The sequence below is a fragment of the Helianthus annuus genome, chromosome 2 (genome assembly GCF_002127325.2).
Source record: "Helianthus annuus cultivar XRQ/B chromosome 2, HanXRQr2.0-SUNRISE, whole genome shotgun sequence".
NCBI classification, from domain to species: domain Eukaryota; kingdom Viridiplantae; phylum Streptophyta; class Magnoliopsida; order Asterales; family Asteraceae; genus Helianthus; species Helianthus annuus.
The window spans coordinates 57,224,326-57,242,744 of NC_035434.2; the positions used below are offsets into that span (position 1 = coordinate 57,224,326).

The following is an 18,419-nucleotide window of genomic DNA, read 5'->3' on the forward strand; positions in this document are numbered from 1 at the left end:
TCATAGGAAACATCCTCCTATCCGTCGTTCGAAACCCCATGTGTTTGTTACTGCAACATTCTGGCAGTTAACAGATTCGCTAAGAATCCAAACGTGACCCAGAATTCTACTTGGGAAACGAAGGATTCATTTGAAAGCGAAACGATCACAGTTGTCTTCACAAGTTTCCTCTAGAATTAAATTTCGGGACGAAATTTCCTAAAGTAGGGGAGATTGTGACACCTGTGTCACCATGAACACCAAACAAATGCCAAACCTATGAAACATTGTGTTTCATAGCTGGGATTTGTATAAATATGTGTATCCTTTGCACATATCAATTCTTGTTCAATTCTGAGCTTTAAATCGCTTTCTGGAAAGTTATATGCGCACTGGTGCGTAAACGTAATCAGTTTAGCGCGACAAACACTCCGGAATAGTGAAATAGGCTTAACATACCTTAAATGACCTTTACATAACTTAGAAATAAGTTTTGGAAGGTTTGGTATGGCAAAAACAAGTTTATTCAATCGCAGGGACTATTTGCGTCAAACTGCGAAACTATACCGATTCGTAAGGTAACGAATAGTCCGGAACTTGATCATAAGTTAAACTACCATATATAACCTAATCATAGCTTAGAAACAAGCTTTGAGTGGTTCGGTGTGCGAAAACATGCTTATGTGATCTTTCAGGGACTAAAAGTGTCAAAAACGGCGTAAGTTTGCATTTTCGCGCATATCTTACGTTCTGACCACATCTGGACATCCAAAATTTTTGTACACACTAATATATTTTTATTTTAGTGATCGCCATGCAAAAATTCCATTCGTCGCTTAATTTGGATCGATTTTGCGTTCGTTACGACTTCCGTCGTAATTAACCGAACAACGCGATTGTACGACCAAACGAACCGACATCCGAGATATTTTTGAGCATGTTTTGAGTCCCCTATGCTTTAACTTCATTTTAGAGCCTTGAAATGAGGTTAACGGGGTTTAAACGCATCGAAAAAGGCTTTAAACACGTGCAGGGACCATTTCTGTCATTTTTGAAACTTTGCTGAACCTGATACATGGTAGCGTAGCGCGAGCACCTCCTGCCTATGCCGTCGCGCTACGCGAGCATCACATCTGGGTAGAAAGTCTGTTTTCAGCAACAGTTTGCAAATTCGGGGGCTGTTTTGGTAAATTCTTGGTGTGTTGAGCAAGTTATGTGCTCTCCAAGTAATACCAGCTGTCCCTAACACATGTATGGTTGTGATTCATTGCTTAATGGCTAATCAAACCACTTGTAATGATCTTGTTCATCATCAACAACTATAAATAGCTTGGCCAACTTCCTCATTCTTTGCTCATTTCCTTCTCTTCACCTCTTTAATCTGATTTGGGAGCTTTCTAATCTGCTTGGAACTTTATTCTTTGTAGAAAAGATAGCTAGGACCCTTTGTAAGTCTTCTTTCATGCTTGTTCTTTATGTTTAAGCAGAAAGTCAAACAGTTTGGCCAACAGTTTGACTTTCGGTTTTGACCATCAATTGGTCAAGTCAAAGTTCATTTGAACTTTGAAACGTGATTGTAATCACGATAGTTATAATCCTTCGTGATTATAGCCGCTGATTACCACGTTAACTAGTTGTAGTGTCGAGTCAAAGTTTCGGTCATAATGCGTTTTAGCACGCATTTTGCAACGGAACTACTTTAGGGTATCAAAACACTTTGTTTTGATACCAAATCAGTAGGTTAAACATGTTTTGACATGTCTAACTCGACACTATTAGTTTGTGCTTGTTTAGGGTCGTAAGGTAAGCGGTCTAAACAACCGCTTATACTTCCGAACCCGACCCGTTTGGTCGATCTTTAGGATCCGACCAAGTTTAGTTAGTGATCATAGTTGTATAGGGAATAACCACTGAGGTTATACCTTAAGATCACATAGGATTGGTTAGTCGTATGCTAGTTAGCTTGTATGCCCATAGGAAATGACCAAAATGCCCTTTTGAAGCTAAAATCCGTATTTTGATTATGTGAACATATTTTTGACATATAATCTGAATTAGTAACATGTTTAGGGATAATTGGGCATGTAAGACTTGACATAGCACATAGTTAACCATCCGAACCTAGTTTTACGCAAACGACGCATTATAGTGGCTTATACTACCATAATGGGTCGAAACGGGTCAAAAGCACTTAGGTAAACTTCCAAATCAGAATGCTAGCTCTATTAAATCATACCATATGAGTTGCAATACTCATTTGATTTATAGATTTCATTCTATCCTATCTCCCGATTTAGGATCCGATTGTTTAACATAGTGATCCATACTAGGTGCCACTTGATTCCTTGATTTCCCGAGCTTTGTTAGGACACTTAATCAAGGATACTTGCAATCTCAAGTGAGTACATAGTCCCCTCTTTTACTGTTTTCAAATGTTTTGGGGTGAAACATATATGCCTATCTGTTATTTTCCTGATTTTAAACTACATGATTATACATGTTTAGTACACATTCTTTTGACAAATTAAACGATTTCCTATGGTTTAAACACTGATTTTCCAAAACTTAATAAACAAATTGTTGGATTGTACCATTTTTATACATTCACCCAGCTGATTGGTAGTATGATATAGCGCTATAGGACTAGACACCCCATTCCTGTTGTATGGAATGTCAGAAACCAAATTTTAACCAAATAGAAATTGCCTTCGTGGTATTTCTATAGTCTCCAAAGTGTAGTTTGATACACTAAGGCTTGGTTGAATACCAAATCACACTCTCTTTGTATATGTTGATATACTACAAAAGTACAGTTTGATGTGCTCTCAAATGTGATCTACCAAAGTATATTTTGATATACTAAATACAAAATCCAACATATGTTTTAACATACTACTTTGTTAATTACCAAAAGCATAGTTTGATATGCTACTGTTTACCAAAGTATAGTTTGATATACTACCAATCTTGTTATTTTAAACCAAAGTATATTTTGATATACTATCTAAAGCATAGTTTGATATGCTACTGTTTACTAAAGTATAGTTTGATATACTACCTACTTTGTTATTTCATAAACCAAAGTATAATTTGATATACTACCAATACTTTTATCCTTAAACTAAAGTATACTTCAGATATACTACCTAATCTAATATTTTAATTACTAAAGTATATTTCGATATACTACCTATTAACTATTTCAAAACTAAAGTATACTTTGTTATACTATTTATACAAACTTTCCAAAACCAAAGTATATTTTGTATATACTATAAACCCTTTTACAAAACGACACGTTTTCAGAAACAAAACTTTTTACATTGGATTCATGGCTATTTTGAAAACATAAAACCTTTTCCTCCTTTATCCAAAGCCATGAATCTAATTCATAAAATCCTATGTTACTCACAGGCATTTTTATGCTGACGTACCTATTTTCATATATGTTTCAGGTACTGCTTTGTGATGATTGTTGATGCATGCTACACATAGGATGGACTTGTGCCTTAGTGACTTTAAAACTGAGAAACAATTATTTGTATTTATCTAAATTGTATCAAAACATTGAGTTCAATAATTCAATAAAACAAAACTATTTGATCCATGGTTGTGAAACAATGATTCTGTTACAACACTCCCCGATGTTTCCGCCACGATTTGTTGTTTTACGTGGTCGGGGTGTGACATCTATATATACATTTTATGGTGTGAAAAAAATAAAAAGAAAATAAAGAATGTTAGTAGAATATAGGTGGCAGATTGGCTCTCCCATTTCAAAGTAATAATAAAAAAATAGTTACTGTTAACCCTCTTTATAAATGTAGGATATAGAATAGAATATTTTGAAGTTTGCTTTTCACCTATTGGGTGAAATGGGCGGTGGGGGAATAGTGCCAGGCAGCTGCCGGGCACTTCCTATTGACTCAACAAATTTACGATTTTATCCCGCTTTAAAATTACGATTTTGACATCTGTTTAAAATTATGTTTTTACCCCCACTTTAAAATAAATTTACGCTTTTGCTCTCAGCTAAAAAATTTAATTTTACGCTGGGTTCAAGATTACGAATTTGCCCCGTTTAAATTTACAGTTTTACCATTAGTTTTTTCCCTTACAATTACGATTTTGCCGTCAGTTCAAAGTTATACTTTTACCCCGACTTAAAAATAAATTTACAATTTTGCTCCTAGCTAAAAATTTCAATTTTGCCTTCGGATCAAATTTACGATTTTGCCTCGTTTAAATTTACAGTTTTGCCATTAGGTTTTTCTCTCACAGCCACGTTACGATTTTCCCCTCAACTTAAATTTACATTAGGGAAAGAGTGGGCTGAGTTCGGTTTGGGCTTGATGGATTGTATGGTGTTAGTGAAATACAGGTGGCAGTCCTTTATTAGCTCTACCATTTTAAAGTAATAATAAAAAAATAGTTACCGTTAACCCTCTTTATAAATGTAGGATATAGAATAGAACTAGTGTTTGTCCCGCTCGCGTTGCGGGGCAATAAGCCGAATATTTCTCTCTCATAACATGTATGTCTGTGTTTCAGTTACTTGTACATACTACTCATAACACGATCTCAAAAAAAATTACATGGAGTCAACAAATTTAAACAAAAACACTACCATACTTTTACTATAAAAAACTAAAACGATGGAAAAAGTACAATTTTAAACCGGGAGCAAAATTGTAATATTCAGGACAAATGAGCATGTACCAGGCGCCTGGACGAATAAAAATTACACCTATGCCCGTCCGCGTTGCGGGGCGTTAAATCAAATATTTCTTAGTTTCATAACATGTATGCATGTATTTAGGTTACTTGTACATACTACTTAAAACACGATCTAAAAAAATACATCGAGACAACCAATTAAACGAAAACACTACCATAGTTTTGTTAAAAAAATTAAAACAATAACAGGTCTGTAATTTTGAGCTGGGGTAAAATACTAATTTGTGAGGACCAATTAGCGAGTGTTAGACAACTGTTTGACACAATAAAAATTACATTGAGTCAACCAAGCAAAATTAAACAGTACTATAGTTTTGCGAAAAAAAAGTAAAACTATGGCAAGATCATAATTTTTAACTGGGGGAGAAATCGTAATTTTTGAAATGGGAACAAAATCATAATTTTGAATAGAGGGCAAAATCGTAAAAATATTTTGAACTGGGGGCGAAATCGTAATTTTAAACTGGTGGCAAAATCATAATTTTGAGTTGTGGTGAAAACTTAATTTTATTTTGAACGGGGGGCAAAAGCGTTATTTTAGACGGAGAACGAAACCGTAAATTCAAACTGGGAATAGAATTAGAAATGGGTTTTTAAACTGAGGGCAAAAGCGTAAATTTTTAGCCAGGGCAAAATTATAATTTTATTTTGATTTAGGGGCAAAAACTTAATTTTAAAAAATGGACGAAACCGTAATTTTAAGATAGAAATAAAATTAAATTAAAAATGTGTTGGTTCAATAGCGAAGTATCAGACAGACAAGCTATCTGGCACTATTCTCTCAACTAGTATTGTATATGTAGTAAATTTTTACAAGTTGGTCAAATTCAGCCAAGTGTATTAATTTAATGTTTTTAAAACCTATCATTGTTATAAAACATTATAGGGTAAACATATGGGATAGTTTGCATTACGTCTTACATCATTTTTAAGTTTCCAAAGTGTCGTGTCAAATATTCCTACGAGTCTAAGTTCTTTTATTATGTGATTTTTAACAACATAAATATTTTAATCAATATATAACTAAACTAATCAATGCTAGATGTGATAATTTATACCTATCTACATACATATATTTATATTAGTGTTCTAATTCATTATCAACGAACAAAAGTGAAATGAGATTAAGAAGTCACTATCAAGAAACAATTTTGAAATATGATCCATATAATTAATTTTAAAAAATAAGGCAGATTCAACATGTTTTATAAAATTAATGTTTTTAAAACTTATTATTATTATTATAAAAATATAGGATAAACCTATGAGATAGTTTGCATAGGATCTTACATCATCTTTAAGTATCCGAAGCATTTGATATTCTTACAAATCCATATTCTTTTGTTGTGTAACTTTTAAGGACATAAGCATTGTAATACATGCATTACTAATTACTACTAGATGTCATAATTTATACCTACCAACATAAATATAGGTATTTTTTTTTTTGAACGACAAATTTGGATCACTGACGGACCACTGGAGTATCATCATGCCATCAACGGAACCACCCGATCATATCCATCTCCACTAGGCATAATGCCTATACACCAATTCAGGAGGAAACCAAATAAATATGGGAAAACCCACTTGTGTGAATCGAACCCAGGACCTATTGATCACAAAACTTTATCCTACCCCTAAAATGTCACTAGGCAATAAAGCCATGGGCAAAATATAGGTATCTTAATGTCCTAGTTTAATATTAATGAACAAAAGTGAAAAAAACATGACAAATAAGCCACAACTATCTTAGAAAAACAATGTCATAAATAGTTTATGGAGGCACACTTCTTTTAACACAATGATATCGTACAAGTTTGAAGTTCTTGATGCAAATGTGGTCCTTCTATGACATGCCACAGAGTAAAACATGTAACATGCTTTTCATGCAAATCCTCTATGATATGTCACATACACTAAAATGATTATGTTACATGCTAATAATGAAAATGGTCCATTTTTCAGACGTACACATTATAGCATTTGAATAATATATGATTTTATTACTAAAACAGATATGTGAAACATTGAACCTTTGTTATTTTTCCTATTTTGTTAAATAGTTGTGATTAAGTGCTTCTAAGTTGCACAACATTGATCTCTAGTAAAGTGGATATTTGAATTAGATAATATAGTATAATAACCCAAAACTCGAATTTTTCACTCACTAGCATGTTTTCTTGTGTTACAACCACAAAGAAAATAACTAAACTATTTAATTTAGTTGAATTATAAGTAATAAGTAAGGAATGGAATGGAATTTATGACAATTGTTATTAAGTGACAAACAAGATTGTCTGAAATTGGAGGTTTGAATTAAAGTTTCTACAAAATAGAAACTTCAAGATATATGTGTGTATGTGTTTGTGGTATGTGTGTCCACATTGATAACCATAATTAATCCGCTACATTCGGTTTTTAAAAAACCATTAACCGACCTCACCGGTTTTTTATTTGGTTCTGTTTTTTCGGTTCGGTTTTATCGATTAATTCCATTAGATGGATTGAGTATGGTGTGGAAGAAACTAGATTTTTAGTTGTAATTGATGAATGATATTATGAGGTCGTGGAAGAAACTAGATTTTTAGTTGTAATTGATGAATGTCATTATGAGGTCGGAAGACTATAGATGAGAATGCATGTTAAATGGTTATGATTGTGAGAGTCTTGTATGAAATCATGGTTTTTCTATGTGAGTTTTGTAGGAATTTTTTTAACACCCTAACCGACGCTAGAAATGTCAGGGCGTCACGTAAGGTAGATTTTTCAAAACACATGACAATAATTAAAGTTGCAGTATATTAATTATCAAAATTTTTTTTTTTTTCAAATGGCACAAAACAACTTGTTTCAGAACATCACATAGTATTTATTTTTATTAAAGCAGCTAAGACGATAGTATGTTCCTATGTGAAGCCAACTTGAATAATATCACGGATTACACCTGAAACATATGTGAAAAATATGAGTCAACTACAAAGAGCAGGTGAGTAACATATATTTTAGTGGCAAAAACATGTAGCAAAAGTTATCATACAATTCGTATGACGATATGTATAAATAAGCAATTTGTGTTAACAAGATGTGGTTTGGCATGGTAATCCAAGGGTTTATCTGATTGTGTAGAAATGCACACAGAAGATTTCCAATTAAAAGAAGTACATTCAAACCATAGTTGACAAGTAGGATAAACCCCAAGGGTTTATTCTAGAATACATAGCTCGGTTTCTATCAATCCGCAATGGGTTTTCCAAAACACCACACACACACTTGAAGCAGGAATGGGTCGTCACACCTATAGCTCTATAATATACTACAGGTTAGCTTGATCATTGTTAATGAATGTACTTGGTTATAGACATTGGTTTACGACATAAGTTTTACACACAAAGAGCAGATAGTAATCACATATGCCATAACGTAGCCGAATTGCATTACGCAAATAGTTTTAACTTTTGAATCACCCTAAAAGTTTAAAATGACAAAGGGGACTATGTACTCACTTTGATGATTGACGATTAGTTAGCGCGTTCTCAAAGGTTACAAGTTAACCCTAATAATAAGGATTGTAATTCTGTTATGACGATGTTAGTAGATGGTATTGGTTAAAAGAAAGCTTGGTAAATTGTAAATCGTTTAGTTTTTAGAAAATAAAATTTTAACACCTTTATGTATTGTTTTTGTTTTACGTTTTAAAATTAGTAAACAATGTCGAAAAATTACAATATTTTCCAGCCTATGAAATCTGAATATGTTCTATAACTTTTTGTTGAAAAATGTTTTTGTTTGGAACTCGGAAAATGGTCAAACCCGTGGATCCTTATAGGTCGTTCAGTTTTGCGCTTCGGTTTGGTTTTAAATGGTTGGGGGTCCAAAAAAAAGTGTTTATAAGCGTATTATATATCGTTGAAGTCGTATATGGATGCATTAAGTAATGATAAAAGAGTTTACTTGATTTGGTTAAGTTTTGATAAGTTATGGTCATCCAAAGTTACAACACAGGATCGGTCCAAAATGGGAAGAACACTTATATAATCTCGTTGGTCGTTTTTAGTATTTTTAACCTATGAATCTAATTGCTATTGAAAGAGTTAAAGGAAAGGAACTAACTACTACTTAGGATAACTTCAAAAAACCAAGAGAAGCTTGTCAAAGAAGAAGGGAAAGAAGCTTACACAAGACATAAGAGTGAAATGTGATTGGATTGAGAAGGTGTGAGACATAAGGGTGTTATTTATAGCCAAGTAAGAAACATAAGAGGTGGACACGTATCCTAGAGGTGTCAAGAGTAGGTTTAATGTGGCAAGAATTCGAAATAGATGTCAAAAATGGTGGAGAGGTTGTTGTATAGCGATGTTTTTGTTGTCTGATGCCCCTTGTGGACTGCAAGTTATTTCCCATACAATTCGCAAGGACCATTTACAAGAAAATGTTTGGTTTTTGGCATTTTCAGCCCCTCAACTTCATATTTCAGTCTTTTGGCGATTCTAATCTCCCAATTTAACTTAGTTAGGTTATAAGGAAGGTTGTCACACCCACAAAATCCACCTGCGGTTAACACCCGCTTCGAGGGCGTGACTGACCAGGATCCAGCCACCAATTATACTGAATAACTAAATTGATAACGAAAGTAATACTTACTAACCATAAGATTAGCAAATATCAAGTTCAGAGTTTAAGGTTTCAAGTTTAAACAGTAACAAGTAGCGGAAGCATAATTAAATAGTTTCAAACAGTGTTCATAAGGTAAGTCATGATAAATGCCCAACACACGGGCAGACGACCACTACACATCCCAAGTAGCTGCTCCAGTCACTGGCCACCTGCAAAGCATGCAGTAAAGGGGTCAACAAAAATGCTGAGTGAGTTCACTAGTTGTCCAGTTTTAATTACCAAAAACTCGTTTCACCAGTTAATTTATCCGTTTATACATGCCATGGGGAGCTACCCCAAAAATTAGCGACTAAACTGTTTTTCCAATACCGAACACTAGGTAACCGTTTGCGTTTCCGCAGGATGCCCCGATGTCAATGTTCTATCATCATTGACGGATGCCTGAGTACATTAGTTCACGACCGATCCCATACCATGGCACGGTGTGAGGCTGGTAAGACCTAAATAGCGCTATCAACTAATAACCCGTTCGCCTGGCACCGGCGACTAATCGGTATTATGTAGTAGGGACTTGAGTGATAGAGTTGCGTTTAGTGCCGTTGGTTGCATTCCGTATAAACAGTAATTAACTAAAAAGGTTTCCCAATACAAGGGAAGATAAAGTACGTTTGTTCCCAGTAACTAGGGAAGGAATGTAAATGGTATCCCTTTTACAAGGGGATAGGGTTGTTCTAGTCTCGTGTCCCAAACCACCGGGACGCATGCTTTTAAGTTGTGAACTCACCTTGGGTTGCTCGGTATGATACGTTACTTGGTTAAGTATGTTGGTCACCACGTCCTAGCATGGTTACCAAGTATGGGTCAAGTTGGGTACAAGTAAACACGTATAAAACACACTTAACATAAATGCAAACAACCACAGTAGCAGGTATATATGCAGCCCAGTCAACAGAAAGTCCAACATACAACAGTGGGGTTATTGGGCCTAAACAGTAACAGATACTCAAGCAGTCCAGTTAACAGATAATCCAACAGTTCTTTGGCCCAATAACAGCCCAGTCGAGACAAGGGTGACTCGCAACCGAGGTTGCGACTCGCAACCGAGGTCTCGGTTCGTCACGCTTTGGTTACGACTCGAAATCAGAGATTCCGACTCGCAACCGGCAGTTCCGACAAAGCAGTTGTGGTTACGACTCGCAATCGGATCGATACGCGTTGATTACGACTCGCAACCGGGAGGTCTCGACAAATCCTGTTGTGGTTTCGAGTAGCAACCAAAGGTTGCGACTCGCAACCGTGATTACGTGCACATAAAACAGTTTCTAGAACCTGCAAAACAGTACTAGCCAATAGGATTTCATTTTCATGAGAATTATGTACTGTACCCACTAAACATGTTTGTTTGTCTAAAATTTGCACAATTCGGATCAAAAACCATAATATTTGAATGTTCATAACATCTACATACATGTTCTTCATTCATTCAAACAATGTTCAAACAATATTCAAAACCACATTCATCATTTATAACCCAAAATCATGCATAAAGTCCCCGACCCGAGCCCTTAATATCAATCGGACAATAAACAAAGAAGACCATTCAACCTAAACAATATAACATATCCTCTTATTAGTAACATGAATCACATAGCTAGCACTTAGTCCGAAACATATAACCGATCTAACCAAACATCATAACAACCGGAAAAACACTCTATTTTGTCTAGCAAGAACAACAATAACAACAATAATCAAGCATCATTTAGTAACAAGCAAATATAAACAACATCATCATCACTAACCGGTTCAAGAGTGACACAAAGGTGTTCAAGTTGCTGATGGATTGGAGCCTTCGAGTGATGATTCCAAGCTAATCCAAAGGGTGCTCTTGTTGGTCGGATCCGAGAAGGAGAAGGAAAGGAGAAGAAGGTGATTCTTTGAGGGTTTTAGGGTTTTAGTGAGAGAGATGAGAGGAGAGTGTGAGAGTGTTGTGAGATTAGTAAAAATGGTTAAGGGAGGGGAGGGTTGGTTTATATAATGTACCGAGTTGGGCTAGGGGGGTTCCGGGTTGGGTTTTTCGGCTACAAGGCCTTAACCGGCCCAAGTGCTATTGTTCACTCGAGACCGGGCATGGTCTCGAGTCGGGTTTCGGCTCCTATATATAACACGCACATATATATATATATATATATATATATATATATATATATATATATATATATATATATATATATATATATATATATATATATATATCTATACGTACACATATACACCCAACACGTAATAACAAGCAATTCATAATTTCTCATTTAAACACACATATACACGTAAGTTACATCAAAAGGTTTCCCGGGAAAATCCGAAGTGTCACAAAGGTTTTAAGGCATGTGTTACTTAGAATTGTTCCGGTAATGACGCTTAGTTAACACCATTTTGCTAAATAAGTAGGATGATGAATACGCACGTGAATAAGAGTAGAATTTACTATGTACGAATGTCACACCCCTAAATTACCACCTACGGAATTCCACCATGAGAAGTGTGACGTACCAGAATCTAGCCACAAATCATGTCGAGCTATAGTAAACAATGTGAAACATAGACATCATCTTCAACATAATTAGTGTATTTCGGATTCAATGTTTCAAAACAATGTATGTGTTCAGCGGAAGCATAAGTAATTATTCAATCAACCAAAATCATATTGTTTAGAAAACATAAGCATAACATTAAATGTTTCATTAAGCATCACGGCCTATGACATATCTAGCTCCTCAAACTGCAAGTTCCAAACCATTGATGTATCTAACGACCTGTAAGTATCTAGAAAAGTGTGTCAAAAAAAAAGTTGGCGAGTTCATAGTTTTTTTCAACGTAAATCATGTATACATATAGCTTAAAGACATGTCAAGAACTAATAAACTCGGTACCGATATGACTGTTATGTTTGTTTTGCGCTCATCAATGTCTATCATCATTGATCAAAGTGTTTAAGGCCCTTAGTTCACGCCCGACTCCCAGCACGGTGTGAGGTTTGTCAAACCTAATAGAGATATCAACTAATACCCCATTGCCTCCTAGGCAACTAGCTCGGTAGTAAATAGGGACTTTCGTGATAGAGTGTTGAGTTTATTAACGACATCATAAATAAACTATAACATTTATAAGTATTCCTCATAGGAATAATAGTTTGTCCCCCGGGACACATGCTTGTGAAAGAGTAGTGAACTCACCTTAGTTTGCTCGGTACGTTTTAACGTACTTCTAGTGTTAATAATGTGTTAGGTCCATTACACGCGACCTAATGTACAATATCGTGTAAGTAAGTATACGAGTAGGGTTTGCAATACCCTAAGTGTTTATGTGATGAGATTAACAAGTTTATCATATGGTAACACACAATATATAGATTCTCTAGTTGGTGACATGTGATTGATGACAAGTAGTGTGATTTTAATAAACACGGACATCTCAAACTTCGTAACTCGGAACGACTATGTAAATTCGGAGCAAAACATATATACACTCGGCATATACTTGCTAGCAACCTCATATATATATATATCCGGGCTATCATATCTAAAGCTCGGACATCACATATCTGAAATAAACATACAAAAATTTGGAGTGTAAGTTATATTGTTTGTTATTAAGTTCAGAACCTTATAAACGAAACTCAGAACATGTTTATACACTTAAATTCGGGCTCAACATATATCACCACATAAATTCAGACCATGTACATACATATATTCAGACCACCAAGTCATTCGGACCCCATGATCAATTGTTAAACTCTGACCCTTAAAATGATATTAAACGTGGATAATCTAATATACCCAAACTCGGAATATGCTTAATAAAATTGGAACTTTTATGCCAAATATACCTAACCATATCATGTATAAGTCAAACCATACACCCCTACCTAAACTCGGACCCCTATACAAGCATATCATGCATAAATTAAACTCGGATCACCTCTTGTAACAAATAAACTTGGAACAAATTTTACACTGACATAAATTCGAAAACATATAAAGGACCTCGGTCCATATTATATAAATAAACTCGGATTACATGTATAAATACACATACACCCGGACTTCCATTTAAACCCGGGTTTCTTAAGAAACTCGGACAACATAATACTTCAAATACCCGGACTTTGTGACTTCACAAAGTCGAACTAACCCTAATCGTACAGAAACACGAAATAAGCAAATATCAATGTAACAGTTGCACTGCAGTTTTGCGATCAAACTCTAATCTCTACAATGTTACGAATCAAATCAATAGATTAACAGTTCTAGCATGTCAGTAGCATCAACAATATCTAATAAACAGTTTACACATTCACATATAACAATCACACATTTATCATGCATAATCAATTAACCACAAATGATTGTTTGGATGTCTAGGGTTTGCATGAAATCAAAGGAACAAAGATAATAATGTATAAAATAAAGCATTACCTTAGATTCGATCTACAGTTGTTCTTGATGAACTGAAAGATCAGAGAGTAGATGACTGTGTGTGGAATTTGTGTAACCAGAAATAATTAGAGAATTGATTTGTTACACCCGGCCTCTCAGGCTGTACCGGACAATCATAATTTGTGTAGAAGACATTTAATATGACTATTTTTGACTAAATGTGATGTTAATATATGATATTTGATGTGTTGATAAATGTAGATGTGTATAAAAATTATGTTGGCAACGATAAAACTAACGCTTATCGTGTAATGTTTAAAATGCGAAACGAACGTCGGTGACCACCCGATCAGTGTTAAAATCCTAAAAATAGTCTGTTATGATTTGAATAATAATTTTAATCATATCCGTGTGTAAAAATAATTTAAAACATTGAGAAACCCTATTTTCGAGTTTAAGCGCGTACCGCGCGATACTGCACGAATTAAACAAAATACCGTCAACGCGGCCAGTCAAGGCAACTGGTAATTATTTGAGTAATAATTTTAAGTTATTAGTTTTATAGAATGATAAAAATAATTTAAAGCGCACTAAAACGGGATTAAAACGCTAGATAAAATACCCGGTAATCAGTAAAATACCTGTTTTTGAACAAGTGTGCATATAATATATGTATGTATGTATATGTTTAGTGAGAGGGGCCATAGGTGGTGGCAATTTGGGCTGCCAAAATGCCCTCGTTTCTTGCATTTAGGACACTTGTCCACCATAGGAAATGATGAGTGATGATTAAAACTTTACCATGCTTCCATACATTCTCATAATTCCAAGAACTCATTTCAAAAACTTCACTCTCTCCCTCTCTCTTCAAACATCTTGGCCGAAACCCCCCAAACACTTCAAGGGTTAATCAAGGTGATTTGAAGCTCATAAGGAGGTTTAGAGGTGATTTCAAGTTGATTTAAGCAAGAACAAGTCTCATATCACCATCTTTTCTCAAAAACCCACTTTGAAAATTTGAAGGTATAAAATATTTCTTTAAACATTGTTCTTGATTCACATCGATAAAGAAGATAGTAAAAGTTTCTCTTGATTCTTGAAATCTAAACATAAACTTGAAAATTTCAAACAAATGAGTTTTGAATAAAATAAAAATGGGTGTATGCATGTATGTATATATGGCCGAGAATAGTGTGTGTATATGTGTATATTATATATTGAAATTTTGATGAAAGATTTCTTGATTATTTGAATTCTTGAAAAATAAGATGATTAAAGTAAGCGTTAATTGTCATACAAGAATGTTTTAAAATGATATGTGTTATATTTTAAAAACATGATGTTAATGTGTCTAGAATAAGATTGGAACATGAATGATGATGATAAAATTTGTAGAAGTGCATTAGATGCATAAATGTAAATATGCATGATGATATATCAACTTAAAAAGATGATTTGAACATGATATGATAAAGAATCCATTTTGATCAGAATATAAACACTAAAATAAAGATATTTTGAAGTGTTTAATGAAATATAACTTTGTCATAATGTTTACTAGCTTTGCATGTGGTACTTGGTGCACAAAAAGTTGTAAAATACGTGAAATCGCATGATTTATGTGACTTATATAAAAACTGCACTAATCTGATTATAACAACTATTTTAATCAGTAAATAACATGTATTGTGTTAAAATATCAAGTCGTTTCGAGTTGGGATGGTTACGGTAACGTTTAACGCAAAACTATGCGTTAAAAGGGTCAAAAATCGGCTTTTCGGGTGATTTCTGTAAAACTGAATTAGATCAGAAAATAAACTGAAATTTTTAGTTTAAAAATAAGTATTTTAACTAATTTTAAGTTTAGTTGGTGTTTGGTTGGTCATACGTGACTTCTGATGCCAGAAAACGTTACCGAATCGCTAAAATATGCATTTTTTAATAACATGAGTATGGGTGAATTTTGAGTGAATCTTATGAGATAAAATGTATTAAGTGATTTGAACATGTAAATGTGATTATATGTTAAGTGCTAATTCGATAATAGGAAAATTAGACTATGCATGTATGCATGTACGTTTTGTGCGGTAGAAATGGTAAATTTGCGTTAAATGTGTGTAACTTGTTTGTCGACCAGGAAATTTAGTATATATGAGATGTTTTATGTATATTTGCTTTAAAAATGACAAAATAGTTAAGTTAGTAATGTTTCGCGTGTTTCGGTGTTAGATTATATGAACGTTTATGTATATATGTTATGACGCGCAAATCATAGATATATTACGTATAAACAAGAGAGTTAACGAATTTACACAATAATGGTCACCAATAAAACCGTTCAAAATTCAAAATCATAAAGATATCTATACTACTTTATAAAGCATATAGGAAGGATAGAAATGGTCATTTGCCACTTTACAAGTCTTTGAAGCCCATTGTACAACCTGTTAAGCACAAATGTGTTGAAAACTTCTTTTCAACACATGCTGATGGAATTTTGGGCGGCCACTTTTTTGTTCAAAATTTGAATCCCCGCTCATCCACTCTTCCCCATACATCCAGTCTTTTCATTTCACATCAGTGATCAGTCTCTTCCTTCCGTTATCTCCCCCTCTCAAAACCATCCCAATTCTCATTTTTCTGTTAACATGAACCTTAAAAGCACCCAATTTCTCGATGGCAAATCACCCAATTTCTTCCCTTCTCTGCTTCCAGAGATGACTATGGTGGTGTCACGGAAGAGGTCGAGGCAAGTTCCAACAACCCGAGGTAAGTCCGACAACCTCCTTTGATTTTTTTAGATCATGCCCTTTAGTTTTTGAATCCGATGTTTGTATCTGCTTTAAACTTGCAGATCTAGGGTTTTTCTTTCGAGTTCATGTCTGAGGTAAACTCTACTTTGAATCAACAGATCTAGGGTTTTATATCTCACGTCTGAGGGTTTATTTGACAGATCTCATGATTCCACTTGGCTGAGGTATCTTCTCTGGCGGCGGCAGTGAATGTGACAACGGTGTACGGGAGCTGCGTGTGTGGAGACTCGATGAAAATGGGTGGCTCCGGCATCAACAGCAGGCAGCGGCTAGGGTTCTGACCATGACCACCTGGTAAGTTCAGTTCATCCAAAAATCTTTACCGATGAACAAGTAAAAATGTTTTATCATCTTTTTGTTTAAATTTGTTTTAAAAAGCTGTTAAATTTGTGAAGATCCGCTGTATAAGGAGTTGTGGAAGGCTTGTGCAGGGCTATTTGTGAAGATCCGCTGGAAAAACGAACGCTTTTGATGAGGTATAATACGGCTTCTGGTTTGTCTCCGTTTTTCCTCACTGATTTCTTTCAATCTTTTGACATTCTTGAAAATATATCGTAGGATGTTACATAACCTAGCTTTATAGTTGATGATACAAACTGTGAAACTCAAGATGATGACAACACCAACGAAGATAGCGAGTCAGATGATGATAATGATCATTTCGATTCTGTTTGTGCGATATGTGATAATGGTGGCAAGCTTTACATGGTACAACTTTTTTACTTCACGTCTTCATTTTCTTAAGAAAAAATTTAAATGATTTTTAACTGATGGTTTTTTGATGACTTTGTCGTCAATTGCAGTTGTGGAGAGAGATGTTTTAGGTCATTTCACGCAACCCCAGATTCTGAAGAGGCACAAGAGTCTAATTGTGAATCTCTTTGTTTATCTCTTGAAGAACTGGAGGTTAGTTAATCGTATAGGAGATTGGATGATATCATATATATTGTTTCGTTTAATAAATTATAACTGAATTTGCAGGTTCTGCAGTTGGTTTCAAGTTGGACAGCCTATTGAAACTCACTGATACACGAGCTTCTAACAGCAAGATGACTTTAATGCATTATCTCTGCAAGGTACAAGTTGCTTATGCATAATGATTTCCATTTATACAGCTTTAATTTCTTATTATATCATCATTTTACAGGTTCTTGCCTCTAAGTCACCAGACCTTTTAGATTTTCATGTGGATCTTGTTAGTCTTGAGTCTGCAACGAAGGTTTGCATTCGCTTGTTTTCTTGAAATATAATCACTTTTTTATTGTTGGTAAAGAAGACGATGAACTAAAGGCTTAAATTGCAGATACAATTGAAGTCTTTAGCAAAAGAAATGCAAGCCATTTTGAAGGGACTCGAAAAGGTTAAACAAGAACTCGGTGCGTCTGCAAATGATGGCCCTGTGTCTGAAGTTTTCAATAAGGTAAATAATTCTCTCTCTCGAGTAAAATGCATTTTCATCCCTGAGGTTTGGCCAGTTTTGCGACATTCATCCAAAGGTTTGTTTTTTCGCATATGGATCCAAAGGGTTTGAAATCTTGCCATTTTTATCCGGCTCATTAACTCCATCCATTTTTCTCCGTTAAGTCGGAGGTATTTTCGTCTTTTTTTGTTAACTTAAAGGGCATTTCGAGCTTTTGAATATATGTACGTTATGCTAAATGCTTGTACATAAAGTGAAAAAGACCAAATTGTCCTTTAAGTTAACAAAAAAAACGGAAATACCCCTGACTTAATAGAGAAAATGGATGGAGTTAATGGTCAGTTCTCATGCTGCATTATGGCGTTCTTACAATTGTTTCACTAAAATCTTTTATTAGAAGCATTAATTGGA

General features: G+C 34.6%; 1 long non-coding RNA gene across 2 annotated transcripts; it reads left to right on the forward strand.

Annotated features, from left to right (window-relative positions):
* The first annotated feature begins 15,746 nt into the window (after nucleotides 1–15,746).
* Nucleotides 15,747–17,296, forward strand: LOC110902709. Of its 2 annotated transcripts, XR_002571349.2 has the most exons (5): nucleotides 15,747–16,544; nucleotides 16,630–16,662; nucleotides 16,729–16,882; nucleotides 16,984–17,064; nucleotides 17,147–17,296. It is a non-coding gene; the product is annotated as an uncharacterized LOC110902709 (long non-coding RNA). The 2 variants fall into 2 exon arrangements; XR_002571350.2 differs by lacking the exon at nucleotides 16,630–16,662 and having other exon boundaries at nucleotides 15,749–16,544.
* The last annotated feature ends 1,123 nt before the right edge of the window (nucleotides 17,297–18,419 follow it).